Here is a 13,084-nt window from a genome sequence, read left to right on the forward strand (position 1 = left end):
CGGTTTCCGTATTGGGCCCTCTGTCTCTCATCACCTGCCCTGGAGGAATCCAGCTGCCATGTGTTAAGAGGAAAAACTGAGGCATATAAAAATTTTTAACAGTTGAATCGAGCAAAAATCAATCCCAATCAGGCAATACCAAACTAGAAGTGGTTAGGAGCACTCCACCAACAGGAGCTGGGGCAAGACTTTTGTAGAGAAGACCCGGAAACAAAGCAAGGAAATTATTTGATTGGCTGTAGCTTAAGCATTTGCCTTATTTGGGAAAAGCTCATTGGCTGTGATTGGTTGCCCTTGGATTTTGATTCTTACTTCGGACAAAAAATGTTGCCTGCCACTTTAGTAACCAAAGAATGTTGGGACTTCCCTGGTGGTGCAGTGGTTAAGAATCTACCTGCCAATGCACGGGACACTGGTTCTAGCCCTGGTCCAGGAATATCCCACACGCCGCGGAGCAACTAAGCCCGTGCGCCACAACTACTGAGGCTGCGCTCTAGAGCCTACAAGCCACAACTACTGAAGCCCATGCACCTAGAGCCCGTACTCCACAACAAGAGAAGCCACCGCAATGAGAAGCCCGCGTACCGCAACGAAGAGTAGCCCCCACTCGCCACAACTAGAGAAAGCCCATGGCAGCAGCGAAGACCCAACGGAGCCATAAATTAATTAATTAATTAATTAAAATTAAAAAAAACAATAACAAAGAATGTTGCCTGCCATTCCAGTAAACATTGAATATTGCCCATCATCAACGCATCAGCCACTGCAGCCACCCCCATGGTGAGCCCTGAGGGGAATTCAGGATGGAGAAAAACAAGATACTGGCCCTAGATAGTTAAGATGCATATCTAAGGAATAATTTCAATGAGACCAGACTCTTGCATCTTCCCATACTTAGAAAAGCATTAAAATCACTAACTTGAAATGTCTGTTTTTTTGTCATTAGCAGTAATCTTTTGATGCTTGACTACATGTTGGTCTTTTTTTTTTCAGCAAAAATTCCTATATATGCTAGCTCCTCCCTTACCTCTTTGGAGAAGCTCCTCAGAGCTATCTGAGAGGCTGTCTCCTGGGCTACAGTTTTCAGTAAGGCCCCCGAATAAAACATAACTCGCAACTTTTATGTTGTGTTTTTCTTCAGTCGACATTACTTTGAGGCATTTATGGACTTATATTTGGGTTTGCTTATGTAGGCTGCTGATGTATTTGAGCTACCCCTGTCTAATGGCTTCCTTGTTTAATTAATTTAACACATGTCATAAGGACTCTCAGGAGAGGTTCAAGGGTCCAGACACAGCCACTGAGGAACTGACGTTTCCTGCCATTAGTCACCTGAGCGACCTTGAGAGCCAATCTCCAGCCCCACTTGGGTCTTCGAATGATGGTGGTCCCAGCAAACAACATGACCACAGTCTCTTAAGGGACCCTAAGCCACGACTGCCCAGCTCAGTTGCTCCTGGATTCCTTACACCCAGAAACTGTGTGAGATAATAAACATTTGTTGCTTCAAGTTGCTAAATATAGGGGTAATTTGTTATGCAGCAACAGATAACTAATACATACCTCGATAAAAGTTTATTCCAGGAATTCCCTGGTGGTCCAGTGGTTAGGACTCTGCACTTTCACTGTTGTGGACCTGGGTTCAATCCCTGGTTGGGAAACTAAGATCCAGCAAGCTGCAATGCACAGTCAAAAAAAAAAAGCTTCCATGGCTCCCCAGTACCCTTGAGTCAAAGCTCAAACTGCCTACCATGGCCTATGACTCCACCTCTCCCCTCATTCACCACTTTAGCCCCCCTCTCCCCATGCCTTTTGCACTTTCTAAAGTACAACATAAAAGGCCAGACTCAAAGTCAGATGGCCTGCAAGTGATTCCTAGGTCAGCTGCTTATCAGTGCTATGACCTTGGTGGGATCACTTACCCTTCCCTGTGCCTCTGTTGTTTCATCTATAAATTTGGCCCTCCTCATATGGTGATGGTGAGGGATGAATGAGCTAGCTCGTGCAAAGTGCTTAGAACAAGGTCTGGAAACTAGTAGGTGCTTTTTAAGTCTTTGCTATTATTATTCTCATAATACTGCAGCCAAAAAGAAACACAGTCATTTCCCCCAGATTATGCCACATGCCTTTTTCCTCCTGGTCTTTGCACATTTGCACCCCTCTCCTGGAACTCCTTCCTTATCCTTCTTCCCTTTGGCTTGTGTTTATTCATCCTTGATAGTGCAGCTCAAATGCTCCCTCCTCCAGGAAGCCCTCTCTGATTTCTCATTCCAACCTGGATGCGATACCCACTCTGGGATCCCTCAGTGGATCCTGGGCTCCCCTCTTCCAGTCCTGTCCGGGATGGTCTGTTTCCACCACTGAACTATGAGCCCCATGAAAGCAGGCCTGGGAATATCTTGGTCAACTCTGGGTCCCCAGCAGTGCCCAGCATAGGGTGGGCACACCGGAAGTACTCAGGGTATGTGTGTATGTGTGTGGTGTAGTGATTACAAAAGCTGTTTTCAGTACTCCAGCATGCTTTTATTATTATTTTTTTCAGCCGTGCTGCATTGCATGTGGGATCTTAGTTCCCCGACCGGGGATCAACCCTCACCCCCTGCAGTGGAAGCGCAGAGTCTTAACCACTGGATCACCAGGGAAGTCCCATAGCATGCTATTTTCAATCACCAAAATACTGGTACTTTGTGCTTCAGTATTTCTTGGTAATCAGACATTTGCATAATTGACCTTGAGCCGCACCCAGAGAGTTGCAGACTACCTCATAATTTAGAGGAACCGGGCTCACTCATTCAGAAAGCTTTCTGACCTCATGTCTCTCTGCTAAAAACCTTACAAGTATCTTACTGGTGAAGGGTCACTTTTCCTGGCTCACCAGAGAGGCCAAGCATTGCTTCCTTTTTTTTTTTTTAATTGGAGTATAGTTTCAGTTATCTGTTTTATACATATTAGTGTATATATGTCAATCTCCCAATTCATCCCACCTCCACCCCCCGCCTTTTTTTTTAAATTGAACTTTTTCTTCTGAGATAATTGTAAATTCACATGCACTTTGAAGCAAAACTACAAAGAGATCTTGTGTGCCTTTTACCCGGTTTCTCCCTGATGGGAACGTCTTATAAAAACTACAGTTGATTCTCCTTACTGGAGGCAGCAGTGTTCTATAAAGTTACAGCAAACGCTGAATTCGCGAATACTGAACCACCGCTCCTAGGGGAATACGGAGTTAGGTTCCCGCGAAATTCTGGTGACATTTTCTGAACCCGTCAATATATAACTTTGTTTTATGTGTTTTTCTGTTTAAAGATACTTTCTGTAATGTACATGGTTGATTCGCTCACACTGGACTCAGGCGAACAACACTACACTCGCGCCTGAAGGAAGCTTATATAACATATAAAAATCTTATGCATTTTCTCCGCAAGGCACCCCGCAGCCTTCTGGCTCTTCGGAACACTGATTAGCACTTCAGCACTAGGGCTTGGGAGCCATTTTAAACGGCAAAATCACTAACAAAAAGCACAAAAATGTGAAAAACGTGGCACCAAATAGACCGTGAAAGGGACGTTTGTTTACAGTGTGGGAGCTGAACTGAGCGGGCAGAGCCTCGCCTCGGTCGACCTCAGCTGGGAATGCGTGTGTCGAGTGACTCAACTTCTTTGGCCGCTCTGCGCATGTCTGGAAATGACCTCGAAATTGCCGCCAGTACTGATTTTAGGATTTCTCTGTATTTGCTTTCACAAATAGGAAATCCGCGAACAATGAGAACTGGCTGTTCAGTACCACATCCAGGATATTGACACTGAAGTGGTCAAGACACAGACGTTTCCATCCCAAGGATCCTGCCTGGTGCCTTTCACAGCCAAGCCCACTTTCTCTACTCCCACCCCCGTCCTTAACCCCTGGGGACCGCTAATCTCTTCTCCATTTCCAGAATTTTGTCATGTTAAGAATGTTATATAAATGGACTCACATAGCATATATCTTTGGGGGAATCCTTTTAAAAGTGTACAATTCAATGGTTTTTAATATACTCACAGAGTTGTGCAATCGTCACCAGAATCCATTTTAGAACATTTTCTTTACCCCCAAAAGAAACCTCACACCCCTTAGCCATCACTTCCCTCCGTCTCCATCCTTCCCAGCCCTTGGCAACCACCAATCTATTTTCTGTCTCTATGGATTTGCCTGCACTGGAGATGTCATATAAATGGAATCATAGAGTATTCCCTGGAGGTCCAGTGGTTAGGACTCTGCGCTTTCACTGCCGAGGGCACGGGTTCAATCCCTGGGCGCGGGAAATATGATCCTGCAAACCACAAGGTGCCGCCAAAAAAAAAAGGAATCATAGGCTATGTGCCAGGTGGTCTTTGTGTCTGGCTTCTTTCACTTGGCATAACCTTTGCAAGGTTCATCCATGTTGTAGCGTGGATCAGAACTTCATTCCTTTTCAAGGCTGAATAATATTGCATTGTACGGATCCACGACATTTTGTTTATCCATTCATCAGTTGATGGATCGGGCTTGACTCTTTTTTTTTTTTTTTTTTTTGGTACGGGGGCCCTCACTGTTGTGGCCTCTCCCGTTGCGGAGCACAGGCTCCGGACGCTCAGGCTCAGCGGCCATGGCTCACGGGCCCAGCCGCTCCGCGGCATTTGTGATCTTCCCGGACCGGGGCACGAACCCGTGTCCCCTGCATCAGCAGGCGGACTCTCAACCACTGCGCCACCAGGGAAGCCCCGGGCTTGACTCTTAAGGTCTGAAACAGAGTGGAGAAGATGGAGCTCAAACACCATCTTTTTTTTTTCAAACTAAAATATTTGTGCTACTAATAGCATTTTGGCATTTTTCAAAATATGTACCAAAATACTGGTTTAGTCATCTTCACTGATCGTGCCACAGGAAATTGTGCTCTGGTGTTTGTTTTAGATGACTGCTGGGAGTTTTATAGCTCAAGGATTTGAAATCTCAAAGACAAATATTTGCTCTCACTAAGTGCCGGTTCTGTTCTAAGTGCTTGGTGCATATTAGTTCATTTAACCCCTCGCAACAGCCCTGTGTAGTGGGGACTGCTATCATTGCCCCCATTTGACAGATGAGAAAACTGAGGCTTGCTCCCGAGGCTGTGCAGCCAGCCAGTGAGCGGGGAAGCTGGCTTTGAACCCAGGCCACCAGGCTTTGGTGACTTCACTGTTGGTCACAACTCTAATCGATTCCACAAAGTCAACCAGCATCGTGGAGATCACGGCATCACTTCCAGAGGCTGACCGATCTGTCATTTCATGATTCTCGTGTTTGAAGAGTCAGCACTTCTGAGGCCGCCTGGACACCAAGGAATGTGCACACGGATGATATGACTCCTGGGATTTGCTTCAAAAATAAATGCAGGGTGGGCACTGGATGGGGTAGAGAGGGCCCAGGGTGAGCCAATGAGTTGATAACGAAAAACAAACAAAAACACTCAAAACGACAACACATGACAAGAGGATGCTCGATCTTTCGATGAAGGCTTTGGCACGGAGACTCCTCAGCCAGTAAAGGCGAGAGGATAGCCCTGGCTACAGACGGACCTCCTTCAATCCCGGAACTTCCTGGCTGTGTGGCTCCAGCTAAGTGACTTCACATCTCTGATCCTCGGGCCCCTCACTTGCCAGGTCGGGGAGACAATCCTGACCTCCTTCGAGAGCCTGCATGTCCAGGGCTGACCTGCCATAAGAACTCAACAAGTGGGAAGGTCTTGGGTGGGCGACTTCACCCTCAGTCTCCCATCAGCAAAATGGGATAGTCATAGTACCTACCTTTTAGGGCTATTTGTTCATTCATTTACTTACTATTTATTGAGTATCTATTAAGCGTGATTATTGAATATCTACCCTTTTCAGCATGAAAGAGAGCAGTGAACAAGATAGCTGTGCTTGTCCTGTGGAGCTGACACTCTAGTGATGACACTATCTATCTATCTATCTATCACATCTAGTGGTAATAAATGTAGTAGGAAGAAATCAAGAAATAAAATAGGTTCTGAGATAAATGGTGATATGATGTATGAAGACAAGGATAACTATTTTCTTTGGTGAGGTCAGGAAGGCCCAACTGAGGAGGTGACGTTTGAGCAGAGACCCGAAGGAGGTGAGCAAATGAGCCACACAAAAATCCGGGGGAAGGGGGTCCCAGGCAGAGGAACAGAAAGTGCAAAGGCCCTGAGGCAGGACTGTGCACGGTAAGGTCAAAGCAGAGCAATGAGGCCAGTGTGCCTGGAATAGAATGAGAGAAGGGGAGGGGGAGAGAGGAGGTTAGAGAGGGGACAGGCACCTCATGGGTCGTGCTGACTGAGGCGGAAGCCACAGGAGGAATTTGAGGAGGGAAGTGACATCATTCACTTCCCATAGAAGGATTCTGCTAGCAGGCAGGGGACTTTCTGTTGCAGGCAAGGGCAGAAGCAGCAAGGAGGCGACTGCCATAGTCTAGGTGGGAGATGCTGGCAGCTGGACAAGGGTGGTAGTTTGGGAGTCAGACTTTGGATACGTGTTGAAGGTCAAGCCAACGGGATCTCCTGCTGGCTGGGACGTGGGGTGTGAGAAGCAGAGAAGACGCATGGATCCCTTCAAAGTTTCCAGCCTAACCACCTGGAAGGATGGTGGTTTCCGTGCCACTGAAGGAAATAGGGTACTCAAAGCACTCAGCTCCCAGCCACACATGAGAAAGCGCCCGACCTGTATGTACTATGTCAGTTAAAGAGGATGTTGTCATAAATGCTGGAGAGGGTGTGGAGAAAAGGGAACTCTCTCGCACTGTTGGCGGGCATGTAAATTAATAAAAGCCACTACAGAGGACAGTATGGAGGTTCCTTAAAAAACTAAAAATAGAACTACCATACAACCCAGCAATCCCATTACAGGGCATATACCCTGAGAAAACCATAATTCAAAAAGAGTCACGTACCACAATGTTCAGTGCAGCACTATTTACAATAGCTAGGCATTGGAAGCAACCTAAGTGTCCATTGACAGAAGAATGGATAAAGAAGATGTGGTGCATATATACAATGGAATATTACTCAGCCATATAAAAAGGAACGAAATTGAATTATTTGTAATGAGGTGGATGGACCTACAGTCTGTCATACAGAGTGAAGTAAGTCAGCAAGAGAAAAACAAATACCGTATGCTAACACATATATATGGAATCTAAAAAAACAGTACTGATGAACCTAGTGGCAGGGCAGGAATAAAGACACAGATGTAGAAAACAGACTTGAGGACATGTCGGGGGGTGGGAGGGGAAGGTGGGACAAAATGAGAGAGTGGCATGGACATATATACACTACCAAATGTAAAATCGATAGCTAGTGGGAAGCAGCCGCATAGCACAGGGAGATCAGCTCAGTGCTTTGTGACGACCTAGAGGGGTGGAATAGGGAGGGTGGGAGGGAGGCTCAAGAGGAAGGGGATATGGGGATATATGTATACATAGAGCTGATTCACTTTGTTGTACAGCAGAAACTAACCAACATTGTAAAGCCATTATACTCCAATAAAGATATCAAAAAAAAAATAAATAAAGAGGATGTTGTCAGACAAGGGCAGGATTGCATCACAGGGAAGGAAAGGCAAGGCTGACCCAACCTCGACAAGACTCAGGCAGGTGTCAGGCATGGAGCCAGTCTTTCACCTAACATTTTCCCTCTGGGCTGAGCCGGCCTCTCCCTTCCCCAGGCCAGAAAGAAATAATCTCTCCCATCTCCACCTTGAATTCACTCTCAGCCGTGTTACTGAGGCTCCCACACTCTTCTGCCAGGCCCTCCTTCACTCAGGTCACTGATAACTACTACTGATGGGCCACATCTCAGCTATTTTGAGTGTGTGGCTTGAGGTAGAGATCCAATCTCCCACCCCATGTGCCTAACCTGCCCCCTTTCCCCATCTGCCAGGACTTCTGAAGCTGTTTTCCCTTCCCTCTTTTGCACGTTTTCCCATTCTGCTCTTTGTCTTTTTCTTATTAATTTGTAGGAGTTCTTTATATATTGTGGATATGAATCCCTCTGTCAGTTACATGTGTTGTAAATATCTTCTCACAACTTGTGGCTCATCTTTTCATTTTGTTTTTGGGATCTTTTGATGCCCAGAGGTTTTACTTTTAATGCAGTCTTTTATTTTAGTACAAATATTATTTGTACTAAATATTCCTTTTGTACTATTTTAGTACAAAAAGTTAGTACTTTTTGTATCCTAAGAAATCGTTCTCTACCACACACACTGCTAAAGGAATAACAAAGTTCTTTACCTACTCCTTTGGAATCATCTCCAAGGTGAAGAAATTGTGTGATCAATATACCATCGTTTGCATTAAAAGAGTGGGGAGGGGCTTCCCTGGTGGCGCAGTGGTTGAGAGCCCACCTGCCAATGCAGGGGACACGGGTTCGTGCCCCGGTCCAGGAAGATCCCACATGCCACGGAGCGGCTAGGCCTGTGAGCCATGGCCACTGAGCCTGCATGTCCCGAGCCTGGACTCCTTAGTTGTGGCATGCAAACTCTTAGTTGTGGCATGCATGTGGGATCTAGTTCCCTGACCCGATATCAAACTGTGGGCCCTCTGCATCGGGAGCATGGAGTCTTAACCACTGCGCCACCAGGGAAATCTCTATCACAGGATATTGAATATAGTTCCCTGAGCTACACAGTAGGACCCTGTTGCCCCTCCATCTCATTGTAATAGTTTGCATCCACTAACCGCAAACTCCCAATCCTTCCCTCCCCCACCCCCTCCCCCTTGGCAACTACAAGTCTGTTCTCTATGTCTGTGAGTCAGCTTTTGCTTTGTAGATATGTTCATTTGCGTCATATTTTAGATTCCACATATAAGCGATATCATATGATACTTGTCTTTCCCTGTCTGACTTACTTCGCTTAGTGTGATAATCTCTAGGTCCATCCATGTTGCCGCAAATGGCATTATTTCATTCTTTGTAATGGCTGAGTAGTATTCCATTCCACCACATAAAATTCACCTTTTTTTTAAACTGGGGATCGAAGCCGGGCCCCTGCAGTGAAAGTGCTGAGTCCTAACCATTGGACCACCAGGAAATTCCCCAAATTCACATTTTTTTAAAAAAAATTTGATTGATTGATTGATTGATTGATTTTTGGCTGCGTTGGGTCTTCATTGCTGTGCGCAGGCTTTCTCTAGTTGCAGAGAGCAGGGGCTACACCTCGTTGCAGTCCATGGGCTTCTTATTGCTGTGGCTTCTCTTGTTGCGGAGCATGGGCTCTAGGCACGTGGGCTTCAGTAGTTGCAGCACATGGGCTCAGTAGTTGTGGCTCACGGCTCTAGAGCGCAGGCTCAGTACTTGTGGCGCACGGGCTTAGTTGCTCCATGGCGTGTGGGATCTTCCCGAACCAGGGATCAAACCCATGTCCCCTGCACTGGCAGGTGGATTCTTAACCACTGCGCTGCCAGGGAAGTCCCCCAAGTTCACCTTTTTAAAGTGAGTGATTCAGTCGTTTTTCATATAGTTACTAGATTGTGCAACCATCATCAGTATCCAGCTCCAGAACATTTTCATCGCCCGAAAAAGGAAACCCTGTGTGTGTTAAACAGTGACTCCCCATTCCTCCCCCAACAACCCAGCCCCTGACAACCACTAATGCACCTTCTGTATCTAAGGAGTTGCCTATTCTAAATATTTTCTATACTACATGGAATCATACATTCTGTGGCCTCTTGTGTCTGGCTTCTGTCACTTGACATATATTTTTAAGGTTCATCCATGTCGTAGAATGCATCAGAACTTCATTCCTTCCCTTTTTCTTTCTTTCTTTCTTTTTTTCTTTTTTCTAACGTGCTGGCGTGTGGGATCTTAGTTCCTGGACCAGGGATTGAACCAGTGCCCCCTGCAGTGGAAGCGCAGAGTCCTAACCACTGGACTGCCAGGTAATTCCCAGAACTTCATTCTTTTCAATGGCTGGATAATACTCTCTTGTACGGATATACCAGATTTTGCTTATCCATTCATCAGTTGATCAACATTTGGGCTTCAGAAGCATTTTTGTCAGATGATGGGGGTATAAGGTGCATATACTAAAATTCACCCTTTTTAGTGGACACTTCCATTAGCTTTGACAGGGCAGAAGGTCAGATAACCACCCTCACAATGGAGATATGGAAGAATTCCATCACCCCTCAAAAGTTCCCTCATGCTCTGCTTTGACTGAGCCCCCAGCTCACTCCCAGCCCCTGGAAACCCCTGATCTGTCCTCAGTCACTTGGCTTTATTTTTTTTTTTTGGCCTCGCCACACATCTTGCAGTATCTTAGTTCCCTGACTGGGGATTGAACCCAGGCCCTTGGCAGTGAAAGTGCAGAGTCCTAACCACTGGACCGCCAGGGAATTCCCAGTCACTTCGCTTTTATAACAATGTCGTATGATGGAATTATACAGCATGTAGCCTTCCAGGTTTGGCTTTTCTCCCTCAGCATAAATATTTGAGATTTGAGATTCATCCACGTTGTTGAATGTACCAGCTGCTTTCCTTACCCATGCTGAAGAATAGCCCATCGCCTGGATGGACCGCAGTTTGTTTATTTATTTAGTTGTTGAAGGACATTTGGATTGTTTCCGATTTGGCATACTTATTATGAATAAAGCCACTGTAAACAGTAACACGCTGGGGTTTGGGGGTTTGTTTTTCTGTTTGCAACTGCAAGGTAAATTTTATTTATTTATTTTACTCATGTATTCATTCATTATTGTGATTAAGCATTATTAAGCTATAACTCACACACCATTCAATAAGCCCATCTAAAGCATACAATTCAAAAACACAGGCGCAGTGGATGAGAATCCACCTGCCAATGCAGGGGACACGGGTTCGAGCCCTGGTCCTGGAAGATCCACATGCCGCGGAGCAACTAAGCCTTGTGCGCCACAACTACTGAGCCTGCACTCTAGAGCCCGCGAGCCACAACTACTGAAGCCCGCATGCCATAACTACTGAGTCCGCGCGCGCCACAGCTACTGAAGCCCGCGGGCCTAGAGCCCGTGCTCCACAACAAGAGAAGCCACCGCAATGAGAATCCCGCACACCGCAACGAAGAGTAGCCCCCGCTCGCCGCAACTAGAGAAAGCCCGCGCGCAGCAACGAAGACCCAACACAGCCAAAAAAATAAATAAAATTAAATCTTTAAAAACAAAAAATAGAAAAGACAAAAAAGAAGCGTACAATTCAATGATTTTTCGTATGTTCATGGAGTTGTGCAACTATCACCACAACCAATTTTAGAACATTTTCATCACCTCGAAAAGAAGCCCTGTACCCTCTGGCTATCAACCTCCAAAGCCCATTCTCCGCGACCCTTCCCAATCATTACTTTACTTTCTGTCAACAGGGATTTGCCTCTTCTGGAAATTTCATATAAATAGAATCATACAAAACGCGGTCTTTTATGACTGGCTTCTGTCAGTCAGCATACGTTTTCAGAGTTCATCCATGTTCTAGTACATATCAATGCTTCTTTCTTTTTATGGCTGAAAAAGAATTGTGTGGACATAGAATATTTTATTTATCCTTTCATCAGTTGATGGGTCTCTGCGTTGTCTCCCCCTTTTGGCTACTGTGAATAACGCTGCTATGAGCATTCATGGACAAGTTTTTGCGTGCACATAGGTCTTCATTTAACTTAGGTTCATATAGAAATTTTGCACATCAGTTTTTATTTCTCTTGGGTAAACAGATAGGAGAGGGATTGCTGAGTCATAAAGTAAGTGTGATGTTTAACTTTATAAGAACCTGCCAGACCATTCGAGAGAACCTGCCCCATTTTGTGTTCCCACCGGCAATGTACGAGAGTTCCGGTTGCCCTGGGTGCTTGCCTGCACTCGGTATTTTTTTTTTTTTTTTCCTGGCCGCACCAGGAGGCAGGTGGGATCTTAGTTCCCCACCCAGGGATGGAACCCACGCCCCTTGCATTGGAAGCGCGCGGAGTCTTAAACGCTGGACGGCCAGGGAAATCCCATGCATTCGGTATTTTTAAATGAGCCATTCTCATAGAGCTGCGGTGATCTCAACAGCGTTTAACGCGTGAATACACCCTTCTCCTGGGCACGCTTTTTTCCCTTGATTCTAGGAAGCTGCACTAGATGGTTTTCCTTCTCATGGGCTGTTCCTTCTCTGTCTCGTTTTCTGATTTCTTCTCTTTTCCCTGATCTCATTCTGCAGATCTCTTCTGTCTTCACACCTGTTCCCTTGGTGATCTCAGCTGATCTCATGGCAGTAAATGACATCTGGTGGTTTCAGATGTCTATCTTCGCCCTGGATCTCTCTCCCGAACCCCAGACCCACACAATCACTGCCTCCGCAGCATCTCCCCTTGGAGGCCCAGGAGCTCAAACTTGACACATTCCCCCCACTGTCTTCTTGCTTCTGGAAAAGGTGATTCCAGTCTTCCAGACGCTCGGGTTGTAAAATTGTGAGCGATCCCTGACTTCTCTCCCACCCTACATCAAACCGTCAGCAAATCCTACTGATTCCACCTTTAAAATGCGTCCAGAATCCGATCACTTCTACGTCCATCGCCTTGCCCCCACCTTGTCCGAAGCCAGCGTCACCTCTCGCCTGGATCGTTGCGATCACCTCCTCACTGGTTCCTGGCTCCCACCCTTGGCTTCCTGTGTCAGATGTCAGACTATCGTCCCTCCTTGGCTCAAAACATTCCCGTGCCCCACATATTGTATGATTCCATTTCTATGAAATGTCCAGAATGGGCAAATCCACAGAGAGAGTAGATTGTGGATTAGTAGATTACCTAGGGCTGGGGAAAGGGGATGGAGGGATTGAGGGATGATAGCTAAGGGTACTGTTTTTTTTGGGGGGTGATGAAATGTTCTGAAGTGGATTGTGATGACAGTAAAAGAACTCTGAATATTCTTTAAAAAAAAAAAACTGAATTGGGGAATTCCCTGGCGGCCCAATGGTTAGGACTCGGCACTTTCACTGCCGAGGGCCCAGGTTTGATCCCTGGTCGGGGAACTAAGATCCTACAAGCTGCGTGGCAAAAAAAAAGAAAGACAGAAAGAAAAACCAACTGAA

The sequence above is a fragment of the Aethalodelphis obliquidens genome, unplaced genomic scaffold, assembly GCF_003676395.1.
Source record: "Aethalodelphis obliquidens isolate GAN/ISIS:26980383/991018 unplaced genomic scaffold, ASM367639v1 scaffold43, whole genome shotgun sequence".
Classification (NCBI taxonomy): domain Eukaryota; kingdom Metazoa; phylum Chordata; class Mammalia; order Artiodactyla; family Delphinidae; genus Aethalodelphis; species Aethalodelphis obliquidens.